Source organism: Maylandia zebra, linkage group LG3 (assembly GCF_041146795.1).
Source record: "Maylandia zebra isolate NMK-2024a linkage group LG3, Mzebra_GT3a, whole genome shotgun sequence".
Classification (NCBI taxonomy): Eukaryota; Metazoa; Chordata; class Actinopteri; order Cichliformes; family Cichlidae; genus Maylandia; species Maylandia zebra.
In genome coordinates this window covers 6,562,969-6,576,551 of record NC_135169.1, presented here as the reverse complement: position 1 = coordinate 6,576,551, position 13,583 = coordinate 6,562,969, and the positions used below count along the sequence as shown (strand labels likewise).

Genomic DNA, 13,583 nt, shown 5'->3' with positions numbered 1-13,583 from the left:
ATTTGAAATGAGCTCCACAGGGAAGCTGTAGGTGACAGAGATGCTCACAGACTCACTGACGTTACAGTCTGTCAGCATCACGCAGTATCACAGACACACGGGAAGATTTAGTGCAAGTGCTGAGAGACACACAGCAGACATGTTGACTGGAAACATGTCAGACTGAAATAAAGCAGAAGCACATGTTAGCACATGCTAATATGATGTGGATGTGTTTAGTGTGGGAGCAGGACTCACCTGAGACACACCTGTGTGGATGCTGCTGCTTCCTGCTCTGCTCTTTCTGCTGATTCAGCGTCTTCATCACGTCTGAGGCTCTGTCACAGTTTGTTTGTTAACATCATCATGGACACAACACAAGCACATCTATGTGACATTTCCTATGGTTGTGATTGATGTGGATGTAGAACATGTCACTATCTCATTGTTTAATAAAGTAAATGTTCCATTAGAAACACAGACAGTAGAATTATAAACAGAGTTTGAAACACGAGACATTTGATGGAAGTTTGACCTCATTTGACCTTGAAGAGCTCAGAGCTCCAAAATGGCTCTAAAGAGCATTATTATCACTTTGACCTTCAGATCCATCTGTTGACCTTGAAGTGAGGTCAGAGGTCAGATGTGAGCTGATATCTTCATGTGCTCCTTTCTACATGTTGATGATCCACAGCACACTTGTTCCAATCCTGCTTTCTAAGTTTGAGGCTTTTCTCAGTTTCCATCAATAAATCATGAAGTCGACCTTGAAGACTTGGGTGGATGTGAGCCAGATGTGAACAGATGTTTAACATGAGCCCGCTCTACACCCCTACAAAGTTTGATCAGAGTTCATTCACAACTATTCGAGCTGTCGTGTTCACACACAGAACGACACGCACACACACGCTACCACAAACATAACCTGTGTTTTCAAGGTGAGCTAAAGCTCCAGGTGTCACATCAAACACTCACAGGGAAAACACCAATCACAGCACGCACACATATACTGAACATGACAGAGAGAGTTATTAGAGACCAGCTTTTATCACATTTATTCTTCCTCAAAGTTCCAACAGAGCCGAACAACCCAGAGGGAAATGTCCGGGTCCTCCCAGCAGCCAGTGAGCTTCTGTAGAGAGGACACGTGAATAAAGCCGCAGTGATCCACAAACACAAACAGCTCTTTGCTGCCTTTGACTCCTTACTTGATGCAACAGCTGATGCTGTCAAACAAAAACAAACTTCATGTTGACCATCAAACTGATCTTTATTGTCTTTCTTGCAGAAAGTTTCATTATTTCATGGGCAGCTGAAAGTAAGAAGTGCAGAATATGACAGGAAATAAGTGGAAGAACAAAATCTTCATTTCCTCCAAGTCTTCTGGGCCTGGATGTGATGGAAACACTCACTGAGTCCACTGCTGTGCTCATCACTGAAGCTCATAATGCAGCAGGTAGTATTGCACATTTGCAGGACTGAAACATGTTGGAAACCTTGGAGGATTTCCTGCTTCTTCTCCAGGTCATTGAAGCAAACTGCTGGGCCTGAGCGGGCAGTTTCCCATCGAGTGTCCAAAAACTCTTTAACATGGTGGAGATTTCATAGCCACGCTGTAACCACGCTGTAAGAACACGAGGATGATCCACCGTCACCGTTCTCATAGGGGGGTGGTCTGATTGGTGGAGTTTCTCTGTTGTTGTCGAGTCTTTACTTTACAGTAGAAACTCCTGCAGGTGACTGTTGTTGTCATTTGCTGCTGTAGAAATAAAACTGAAGGAGTTTTGCAGGTAGAAGATATTTGATTTACAGCTTCTCACACACGAGACCAGGCCTGCAGCTATCCATTATTTTAGTGTGTAAACAGACTCCGCCTCCACGTTAAACTGTGACATCATCATCACTGCTGCTGTTATCAGTGTTTGTGTTTAACACTGGAGGCTGTGTGGGCTTAATGTGCTCAGACTTTTATTCACACGCTGCTCATGAACACGTTTCTATTGGAGGTCTGTGAAACATGGAAGCAAAGAATTTTATAATCGAATTATTGGAATCACTCGATGAATCGTTGCAGCTCTACACGAGACACTTTCTTTAAAAACCATCAGACTGCTTTCATACATGTTAACGCTTAAACACAGAAAACTTCAGCCTGATATTCCCGACGTATGAAACTATGTTCAAATCCAGATGAACTTTTTTACAAAGAGCCTGTTTCTGTTAATATCACATCAAAAGTCTGTGATGGTGTTCGGTCTGGTTTCCCAGCTTTCCTGTTAAACACAACACTTTTCATTTCAGTGAAGTCCAGTGGATGGTGCTGCTTCTGCTGGTCCCTTATACTGCAGTGTTGCTGGAATACTGCTCTGCTCTCACCCACCTCCTCCTCGGCCTCCTGAAGGTCTCCACCTCCACTGCTGCCTACAGACTCAGCAGCCTGTCCATTCCCCTGAAGTGCTCCTCTCCTTGGCTCCACCTTGTGGATGACCTCCTGAACTGTTTCTGCTCCCCTCTGAGTTTTTATTTCTTTAAGTTCCTGTCTGTTGGTCGTCTGCTTCCACTCCTGGACTCTGAAGCTTCTTCTGTTTTCTCTGATTTTCACTTTGTTCCCCTGGAGATGTTTGTGCTCTTTGGACGTCTGCATGAAACCTGATAAACTGTTGGTGTGTTTGTTTAGACTGTGTCAGGTTTGAATTTGGTTCCACTCACTCCTGGATCATAACACAGTTTGATTTAGAAGAGGTCAGAGTAACATGTTAAACATGTTTATATATCTTATTTTTAAATTATACTTCTCTTAAAGCTGTTCCCACTGGTTTGAATCCAACACAACACATTTATAATAAAGACAAATAAACCAGTTTTTAAAAAGCCAAAACGTTTGTACCATTTGTACCAATTACAGCCCAAATGAAGACTTCAGATGCAAAAAGCTCTGAGTCAGTTTTCCCCTCTTTGTTGTGAATGAGGCTCCTATCTGAACGATCTGGGTCCTTACCTGAACTCTCTCCTCTGAAGACTGGAGGCTCACATCTGACTGCAGGACTAACTCTGCTGGGTCAGGCTGGGGTCAGTGGGCTCACTGGGTGGCAGGTTCACTGCTCTGAGCTTGTGTGTCCCTGTCATCCCTTTCTTTCTTCCCCCTTTAACTGATCCATAATGGTCTGTCCCACCTGCTGAGCCGTTTGTGTTATCAGCTCATTTAAAAGTAGAGAACAGAAAGCTGCACTATGACCTGGTGTAACAGGCGACCCTTCAGCTGACCTCCCCACAGCAAAGCTGAAACAGTGCCTTGCTTCACTTTGTCAGACAGGTTGTGTCTAAGTGATCTCGTGATTCAGCAGGTCTGCAGTGATCAGGTCTGGGTGTGGCTGCTGACACTGAACTCAGCTTTCTAAAAATGTGTTTCATTACAGTTAATTCATGTAGGTTTGGATTATTTCTCCCTGAAGAATAAACACCTTCATTTAGAAACTGCATTTTGTGTTTGTTTGTGTTTGTCTGATATTTACATTTGTTTGATGATCTGAAACATTGAAGTGTGGCAAACATGCATAAAAGAGGAAATCAGAAAGGGCTTCATGAAGAAAACCAACTGGAGCGACGTGACGGAGTTCTTTACTTTCACTAATCTTCCTTCAGACCACTGGAGAAACTGATGGATTCAACAATGGGATGATCAGTGCGTGATGGGTCGTCCTCACTGAGCTCTCAGAGGAGCTCACCACGACACAAACGAGACGTCGACTGGAAGGTTTCCCAACTGCAAACCCCGATCACTGAAGCGTGGCAAGGTGTGGGCCGACCAAAGCCACAACTGGACCACAAGAACAAAGCAGACAGAGCCAAACAAAGACAACAAGATTTCACATCCAAGTAACAAAGATGGTAAAGTCAGCAGTCGGTGTGAGAAATGTGGTGAAGCTGTGAACAGCTGGAAACGTTTGTCTGTGTGTGGAGGACACAGAACAATCCACACCAAACATTAAACTCACTGTTTTCATCCGTTCAAAGACCAAACACTGTGGTTCATAACATTTAACTGCTCACAGTGACACCGAGTGGCAAATCCACGGTGTTAAAAAGCTTCCCACATGTTTGCTCCATGTTTCTATCTAATGGAAGGCCCAACACGTCCGTCCATCTACCAGGTTTCATTTGTATTATCGTTCTTCTGGGTTCAGAGCAGCACAAGAAGGGCCCTGGACTCACTGGAGCTTTTTCATTTATGATCCTTTTTGAATCTTTCTGACAAACTGTGAAAATGTGTTTCTTTAATCTCCGTCTATATTTTCATCATAAAAACTCCACAGGACTCTGAGCCCTTATGATCCCTGCACAAACTCATCTCTAACCCTCTGCTGATCTTTGCTCCATGGATTTAACTCTTCACTGAACTGGACGTCCACAGTGTTCAAATCCCTGCAAGCAGGATGAAGTCCAGCCAGCCAATCACAGGACAGGAAGTGATGAGCTGACACAGTGATTTGAAGCTGTCAGGGTGAGGCTGCTTCATGCAGGTGTGAAACTATGAGGAAGCTGAACGCCTCCTCTTTCCTCAGCAGTGATCTGTGGCAGTCTGCCATCATGTTTGGCTGCACTCACTGAATGTGACTCACTGAAAGCTGAACCATGTTTTTGATGATCACACTTTAATTTAACAGCTGAACAATGAACTTTAGAAAGACTCAAATCTGACAAACAAACGTTTTTTCTTCATGTTGTTAAAGTTTCACATGTTCAAATATTTCTGTCGTTTCAATGAGCAACATAAATGTTGATGTGATGTCCAAGTAAAACACAGAGTTGAGATTGATCTAAAAACGTCTGTAATCCAGATGATTCCAAACAAAGTGTAAAATAAGAGCAACATTTCATTGAAGCTGTGGCTTCATTTATCACAGTGTCACAAAGAGCTTCCTGTTTCCAGCCTGTCAGCTCTCACAGTGTTATATTGCACATGTGCTGTGAGTAATAATCTCAATAATAATAATAGAAATGAATAAATAAAGAGATAAACAGCACCAACAGGAGCCTGCAGAGAGTTTCTGCTCTTGCAAAGACAAACATGTTTGTTCCAACAGAACATTCAGATCATAATTCAGATGTGAAAAGCTGTCAGACAGGACAGCTTATATAAACACAGTGTTTAGTTTGTGAGAGCAGGTAAAGGCAAAGAACCAGGAATGAACTGTGGGGACCTGATTGGACGCTTTGGATTTCCTGATCTCACAACCACGAGTGCTGCTGCTGCGCCCTGCTGGGGCCAGTTTCCCCCCAACTGTCCCCTTGAACCACCTGGAGGTGTGAGCGCTTAATGTTAGGCGTTAGTTATTAATGTTACTGATGTTCTTTTGTGTTTTGGGAACTAATTACTAAAGTGGGCTTAACTTTATCATTGACCTGCTGGCGTTCGGTTTATTTCCACATAGTCTAGTTTGATGCACGTTCATGTCACAAGCTTCAAAACGTTTGTCACACTGGGAGTGACCTATGACCCTAAAGCTAAATGCACCTTTCACTGAACATGAGCTCACTGCACAACAATGACTGCAGATCTACACACAGACACACACACAGGCGGTGTGTTGAGGTGAATAACAGACTTTTAATTTGCTTCTTAGGAATAAAAATGCTTCCCAAATATTTCATATGAATAAAAATGTAGAAACATCTGGAGCACAGATGTGTAAAGATGCTGTGATATTCAATCAGAGTCAAAATGAGGAAAGAGGAACAGACGGTTTCCAGATCAGCACACATGACCCTGCAGCAGAGTTCACTATAGTGCACGGTGGTTGTAGATGGACTGGAGTAAGAGCACATCTGAGATGGAAACAAGGAGCACAGGCTGTATGTAGGAGATGGATGAAGCCTCCAGTCACTCACACAGTCCCATCTTAAAGCCTCCAGCCTGGTGTTTAGAAACTGGCGAGAGGGAAGCGAGGGGACGCTGACGCAGCAGTAACGTGTGGCTACAGCATGAACATTGTTGTGTTGGAGACCAGAAACCCATCCATCTCTCAGCAGAGTGGGCTTGTTTATTTAGAGGTGCAGTTACTGCAACGCTAAGGAAACACTGCCTCCGTCTTTCACACAAAGCCTGGAGTTCCCTGCGTGAGAGCATGCATGGATAGACCTGACTGTTGGGAACATATCCACCGACTTCTGAGCGTTGAAGTGTTGACCGGTCTGCAGGCTCAGGCAGCAGCTGACTGTTAGCCTGATGCTGCAGAGGAAGCTGTCAGCAGCTCCCACAGAGCCTGACTGACTGTGAGAGGACAGAGGGACTTCAAATCCAGCATCGCTTCAGCCTGTGAGGAACTATTCGCCGTGGTTATTTGTAGTACGATGAATCGTGTCTGCAGATCAAAGCGTGACTGTGAGATAATCACAGGCAGTGGCTGAGATACAGTATGGTGGCATTAAGTGCAGATTCCTTCAGAGCGCCATGCTTAAGCTGGACAATGTCAAATTCAATTTTTCCAGAAGGAATTCAGGAGAAATTTCTGTCCTTTAAAAAGATTGAATTTGCTGCAGCAGTTGAAATGACAAGTTCACAGCACTGGAGCGCAGTGTGACACAACAGTCTGCCTCACACCAAGGATGACCCTCATTGGGCCGTACAGCTCATGTGACAGTAACAAAGATTATTATGGCCGTCTTCTCCCAGAACCACACAGTCTGCTGTGACTCCTCCCCGTTCAGTCTGACCTCGCCTGGTTTCTGCTCCTTCTTCTGTGAGAGACAGGAAAGAAAAGCATCTCCCTCCATGGCCTCCATTAGATCCACAGTGTAGTTCAGGATATGTTGTTGGGACGTCCTGACTCAGAGACTATTCTCACCATTATTATGTGTCTGTGTGAGCATTGCTGCAAACCCTCTGCACTCGACGTCATCCTGCAACATTTCAAATCCAGACAGTAACGCTGGACGAAGCTTTAAAGCCTCAAACACGGAGCACCAACTCGTCTATGAGCACATTTGCATTGTGTAGAAATACAGTAATGAAATAGCTTCATTTAAATCTTTGATAAACAATTGAATAATTTTTCAATCCCAACAACAAAACTGCTCCATCACTTGTATTCACACTGAGATCAAATCAAAAGAAGACCGGCCTGACTGCTTTGGGAATATTTCTAAATGCCTCCATCTGCTCCTCTGTGCTGTGTTCAAAAACAAGCAGCCAGCTGGGAAATCCCGCTCACGCCCCAGCCCTCGCTCAGAAATACAAGCTGCAGCTGCAGAAGTGTGAGCAGCACATGGACAGCTTCACAGAAAGAAGATTCAAAGTGAAAATATTTGACTTTTCTTTTTTTCATTGGTTGAGCAGTTGACAGCTGCTGCTTTAAGAGCTCAATCCTACGAGGCTAAAACAGGTCACTTTGGCTGCAGTGATGCTATTTTCATGTGTCTTTACAACGCGAGTGATGGCTGTGGCGTGGTGGGAGGGAGCATCTTTTAAATGCAGTCATTAAATATTCCTCAGCTCTGAATGAATCCCAGGAGCTCTGGCTGCTCTGTACCCAGCAGGGCGGGGCCTGTGTCGTACCCAGCAGGGCGGGGCCTGTGTCGTACCCAGCAGGGCAGGGCCTGTGTCGTACCCAGCAGGGCGGGGCCTGTGTCAGAGGGAATGGCAGGAACGTCACTATCACGTCTGCACTCTGTGTCTTTGTGCTGCTGCTCGTCTCCCACCACCCTGCAGTTCAAAGGGTTTCTGCATGGTGCCACCTCCTTTCTGTTTACATGAGGTCGTCCATCAGCCCTTCCCCACCAGCGCTGAGCTGTATGTGTGCAGCTTCTTTTCTAAGGCGAGCAGTGCAACAACATTTCTGAATCAGCAGAGTACCATGTGCACAAATACGGGCCTGCAGGTCTGTCTGCACTCACAGCTAAATACACATGAAAGCATTTTACTGGTGGACATCACTGAAGGTTTCCTTCATAAATATAAAGAAATACTTAAAAAATAACACACATTGAATAGAAGTGATTTGATTTCATGAGGTTTTATTTAATAAGCTGTTTTCTTTTGGAAACGAGGACCAAACAGATTTATGGAGCAGGAAGTCCAATAACGTCGGTGCTGGTCACAAGTTTTCCAGCTCACTGCATCTTCGCTTACTTCCTTGTCTCTGACCTTTGACCTCAGCTTTGTCCCTGATTTCTTTCTCTCTTTTGAAACAGTTTTTAGGAGGCAGTGAATTCTTTGGAAGCTGATGTTTGGTGCGCCCTCACCAGCCCAGAGAGATAAGAGGAGCCGAGACTCTGTGATAAGATTCAGCGATTAAACCAAAACTTCTTTTCTTTGTTTGTTCGCTGATGTTGAGTCTGAGAAGTGCCGACTCCCTGAATACTTCTGTGGTCACATGACCATCGAGGTCTAAGATGTTTCAGAAGGATACAGTGGGGGGGGTGGGGGGGGGTGTTGTTTTTTTTAGCATTTATAAGGTCCTGTTTCTGGTTTCCTGATGTCCAGCACAGCCAACATCCACCGAATGTGGTTCATTCATGGAATAACGCTTATGCTGCCCAACAGGCTGCTCACTTTTTGATCAGACAATCTCCATCAAAGGTGTGCACGTGATTTTCTTTTATGTTTGTGTGTTTTCACAGTGACCTCATCCTCATGTGTCCGTTTTTATCTGGATAGCTGCAGCTGATTTTCTGAAAACCATAAACATCTTAATGTCTCCTGTTTGAGAAAACACACAAACAGAATGTTTGTTTAAAAAACAAAAAAGATGTGCAGTGGTAAGACTACACATCCTTGGAGCGGGAGTCGCAAGTTCGATTCCCATGCAGTATCCAGTAAGGGTCCTTGCTAGACCCTTCATGCTACAAACCAAAAGGCCCTGGAATGGCTCGGCTACGTCTGCAGCCTGTCCACAACACGGACACAAGAACATTTCACTGCATGTTGTACTCTGTGTGATCCTGTATGTGACAGATAATAAAGCTGGATTGTTGTTGTGTTAAAAACACTATGTGGATATGATGCTTTGTCGTCCTAAACAAGGCATGAGTGTGCGATATATATCAGATTTATGATTTTTTTAAATGTCTCCTCTCTGTAAGAAAAGATTTTTGTATAAGTGATGAAACAAATGAAAAATAACAGTTGTCAAAATATTTTCCCCATTTCTTTCTGTCACTCCTGTTTTGTTTTGTTTTTACTATGAGACTTCTTTTTCAGCTCCAAAAAGAGAACAGCCAATCAGAGTCTGCATGTGTCCCAACCATCCAATCACAGTGTGTGGGCCTGCATGCCTGTGATGGCTGAGGTGAAGTACACCTGAGGGTTCGGGGACTGTCTCTGTCATCGTTCTTCAGTTTTACAGCTGACCTGTTGTACTGGTGTAGCTGCTCCACTGATGCTCACATTAAGAACAGCTACAGTTTCAGATAACAAGGTCAGTAACCCCCGTGAGCCCAAACCGAGTGCAGCAGTCTGTGTTCAGGATGACCCTCAATCATACAGTTTTACATGTGCAGTTTTATACCCCAACAATAACACATTTTTAGGACGATCATCTTCTGGAACCGATGTGGCCGTCCTGTGGTCTCCCTTCGAGCCTCCTTCTTACACTCACGTCCCTCGTTACCTGCTCCTTTCCTGGAACGACAGAGACAAAAACAACTCTCTGCCTAGCCCTGATTATTTAATATGATCCTGGTTCTATTTATCTAGTTCGGGAGATTCTGTTTGGACTCCCTTTGGCCCAGAAATATCCTTCTAACCGTTATCTGGTGTGATGTAAGCATGTAGCAAAGAGACCCTCTGTGCTCCTGCATCAATTCTCTATCAGTCATAGCCCTGAACGACGTTTCTGACCCTCAAAGCATGGAGCGCCAACTGATTTATGAGCACATTGCATTCTCTATATAAAAATAATGAAACAGCTTTATTTAATCATTTTCAACCCTAGCAGTCCCTCCTTTCACACGTATTTTAATGTGAATCAAAAGAACGTGTTTCGTTCAGCCTGCTGTCCCACAGCTTCCCCTGCAGTGTGATGCTCAGTCTTTCAGCTTCTCCCTCTTAGCTGGAGTCCTGTGCTCAAGTCAGTGCTAAATCAGCTGTCGCCCTCCTTTGGTCACTTACTGGGTGTTATAGACCGTCAGCCTGCCCTCTTAGGAGAACCACCAAACGAACACAGACATTTTACCTTTTAAACATCATCCAGTGTTTCTTTTAATCATTAAAAGCCTGAGTATGCAAATAAGAAATATACATTTAGCCCTTCCTGCCTCTCAACACCTGGGGGCTCCAACTTACAGTGGGGCAAAAAGGTATTTAGTCAGCCACCAACTGTGCACGTTAAAAAGATGAGACTCTTCATCATAGGTGTAGCTCAACTATGAGAGACAAGATGAGTTTAAAACAAACCCAGAAAATCACATTGTCTGATTTTTAAAGAATTTAGTTGCAAATTATGGTGGAAAATAAGTATTTGGTCAATTTGGTCAATAACAAAAGTTCATCAAAATACTTTGTTATATATCCTTTGTTGGCAATGACAGTTTCACACACTGTTGAATTAACTTTGCTTGATGATTGGTTTTAGCCTTGACAACCCACATTGCTGGCATTGCTTCTTTCAACGTGTTTGTGGGTCGATTTGAATGCACCAGATGTGAGTGCAGCCACTCAGCCTCTGCTGCGGCTGTGTCACAAGTTAATCTAGTAGTAGGCTATGGCACTTGGCCACAGGTGGCAGTAGTGGACGAACCTCCTTTTGAGACTGCTCCAGCTGCTGTGTGATAGCAGATCTACTACAACTTGAAGATCATATGCACGTTTTGGAAATCACATTATAAATATTCCTAACTTAGCTTTAAAAATTACCCCACACTCAAAAACAGACGACAAACCAACTGACACACTTGAGTCACTCACTTCCTTCCACTCACTCTCACTGGCTCTGTTTATTACTAATCATCTCCTTACAAATGTTTATTATCTTAACCACACTTATACAGACTGTATATGACTACCAACTCTCTCCAGCCATGAATTACTTATATTGGCTGGAAATGCTCATTTCCAGAGAAAAGACACAGGCAGACTCTGCTTACAGGATGTGATGTTACAACACTAGTGAAACATGAATGTGTCATATATTTGTTCCAGACGTATTTCTTTGCCATGGGAAGAAATACTGAAATCATCATGAATGAGTGGGGATTTCTATAACTTTGTGTATATAATTTGGCATTTCTTACTGATGTAGGCCAGAAAGAAATATATAATACAATGGACTACTTGCACTAACACTTCCGCGTTCTATGTAGTCCTGCTCCAGTGCTTCCGGTGCGGTTAAACCATGGCGACGTTCTACACTCGCTGCCTACAAGAGCTCCCAAAATTGAACATCACCGATGTTCATCGGATTTGCAGAGTGACGACTACCCCCGCCAGCAAATTAGATAAAGGATTTAAGTTATATGCTGCATCTTATATACACAACTACGAAGGTAAGAAAACGTATATTAACCGACAAAGAAACGCTAGCTAACGTCAAATGCAAACACTACGTTACTCCGCTATGTCCTTCATTTGATGTCAGTTCTCTACATTACATGTTTTCTTAAACGGTATTTTATGTCGTCCTAAACTATAGTTGAGGTTTTCTTAACTAATGTCACTTTTGTTGTTAGACACTGTTATATTAGCGTTAGGTAGTTGGCTAACTATGGAGGTAGTTAACTACCTAATGCTACTCTTGCTAAGTGTAAAATATATATGTTTAAGACATGCTGAAATGAGTAATACAGAAATAATGCTAATGGTACTTGTATCTTTATTCAGTGTCCAATAAAGACAGGTTGTCAGGGGAGGTCGGTGTGAGAGCCCTGTGCTACAGGTCGATGAGGAAGAGTGAGGCACCACACGGACTAAGTGTAGGCAGGAAGCTGTGTAAAGTTGTTAATCCCCGTTCTGTGGGGTTCAGTTCATTTAAGCATTAGTTAAGTTCATTCCTAAAGGCCCATCAACTTGAATGTTTTCCTTGTCTCCCTGCTTTATCACTCCTAATTTGACTAGTCAGATAGTTAAATCAACGTGTGTTTGGGTGATCAGAAACATTTGACAACAAGTTAATACTGCAAATATACACAATCTAAGTTATTACAGTTATCAAGGATGGTTAAGTTGTTTTAATAGGGAGAGAAGGAAACACTAAGCATTCAGGAGGGTACGTAACCATAACACTGAACTATGTTCTTGTTCAGCTCTTCCATGAAGATGTTACATTTTTAATTTTCGTTCTTTCTTCTTAGATTAAGCTTCTGGATTCATCGCCGGTGATACTGACACATAGCCAGTGCTCCTGTGTGGCAGGCGCTGTTATGTGCAATCACACAGTGGCACTGCTCTTCCAAACAGCACACTACTCACAACTCAGAGTGCCGGTTGTCCCCCCTGTGCATAGCTGCACGGAATCTGAACAGCAATGGCACAAGCCACGGACAGTGGTAATTTAAATGAGGTTAAAGTTTTTGAATTAGTCCATGTTTACATATGAACAGCAACACCATCCATAGTAAATGTGTCTTCTGTTAGGGTGTGAAGCCAGGACCCATCAACTCCATGATCTTCACTAAGCCAGTACCAAATAGGATGGCCCAGACTGGAGTACGGTAATTACATTTGTAAAATTTGGTTTCATGTGTTACAAATGTATGTTGCTATTTTTTTCATACATACATGTGTCAGAATAGGTATTAATTTACATACAACATTACACTTTCTGAAGACGGCTAACTCAGTCATGTACATATACATCCCAGTCTCTAACTTATGCACCACTGTTTTACACCTTTTAGTTTTTAGTTTAGTTGTTGTTCAGTATAACAACCTTCTTCCTTACATTATTGTCATTGATGTTTTCTTTAGGAGTGGCTTCTACAGAGGCATGGTGGGTCCGTTACCAGATCCCTGCTTGTTCAGAATAACGGAGGCATATGCAAAATTTAATATTGAGGACAGGCCACTTGCGACCACAATGAACATGAGACCTGACAAGCCCCTTGTGGAAAGTGCCTTTGGGCTGGTGCAGGAGGGCAGTGTTCTGTCATATCAGCAGCCGGTTTTGACAACCCGGTACATCACACTACACCGCGATGCACCACCAACACCGCACTTGCCTCTGGAGGGGTATGACATCTTGCCATCAGATTGTGTGTTTGTGTGCTCAGAAGAAGAGCTTCTGCATCTGAAAAGCTTGTCTGTAACTCTGGAAATGGCTCACAAAATAGAGGAAGCTACACGTGAGCAAAGCTCTTCGTCTGAGTGGCATCAGCTCCGCAGGCCCAGAGTGACTGCCTCTAGGTTTCGGGAGGTGTGTCACGTCAGAGGCCAGAGCTCGGCCGAGTCACTAGCAGAGCGTATATTGAAGGGAACAAGGCAGACAGCAGACATGAGGAGAGGAACTGAGATGGAGCCTGCAATAGCAGCAGAGTATAGTAGGCTAATGAATGTTAACTACTCACCCTGTGGTCTGGTCATTCACCCCATTGCCCCCTGGCTTGCTGCATCTCCTGATGGTGTTGTTTTTGACCCCAATGAATACCCCCAGTTTGGCTTCGTCGAATTCAAA

The 13,583-nt window shown here is 43.6% G+C and overlaps 1 long non-coding RNA gene across 2 annotated transcripts; it reads left to right on the top strand.

The window, feature by feature from the left end:
• The first annotated feature begins 11,321 nt into the window (after nucleotides 1-11,321).
• On the top strand, nucleotides 11,322-12,970 carry LOC112432716 (uncharacterized). 2 transcript variants are annotated; one of them, XR_013095182.1, is made up of 4 exons: nucleotides 11,322-11,460; nucleotides 12,265-12,459; nucleotides 12,548-12,624; nucleotides 12,881-12,970. It is a non-coding gene; the product is annotated as an uncharacterized LOC112432716 (long non-coding RNA). The 2 variants fall into 2 exon arrangements; XR_013095181.1 differs by lacking the exon at nucleotides 11,322-11,460 and having other exon boundaries at nucleotides 11,942-12,459.
• Nucleotides 12,971-13,583: the final 613 nt, after the last annotated feature.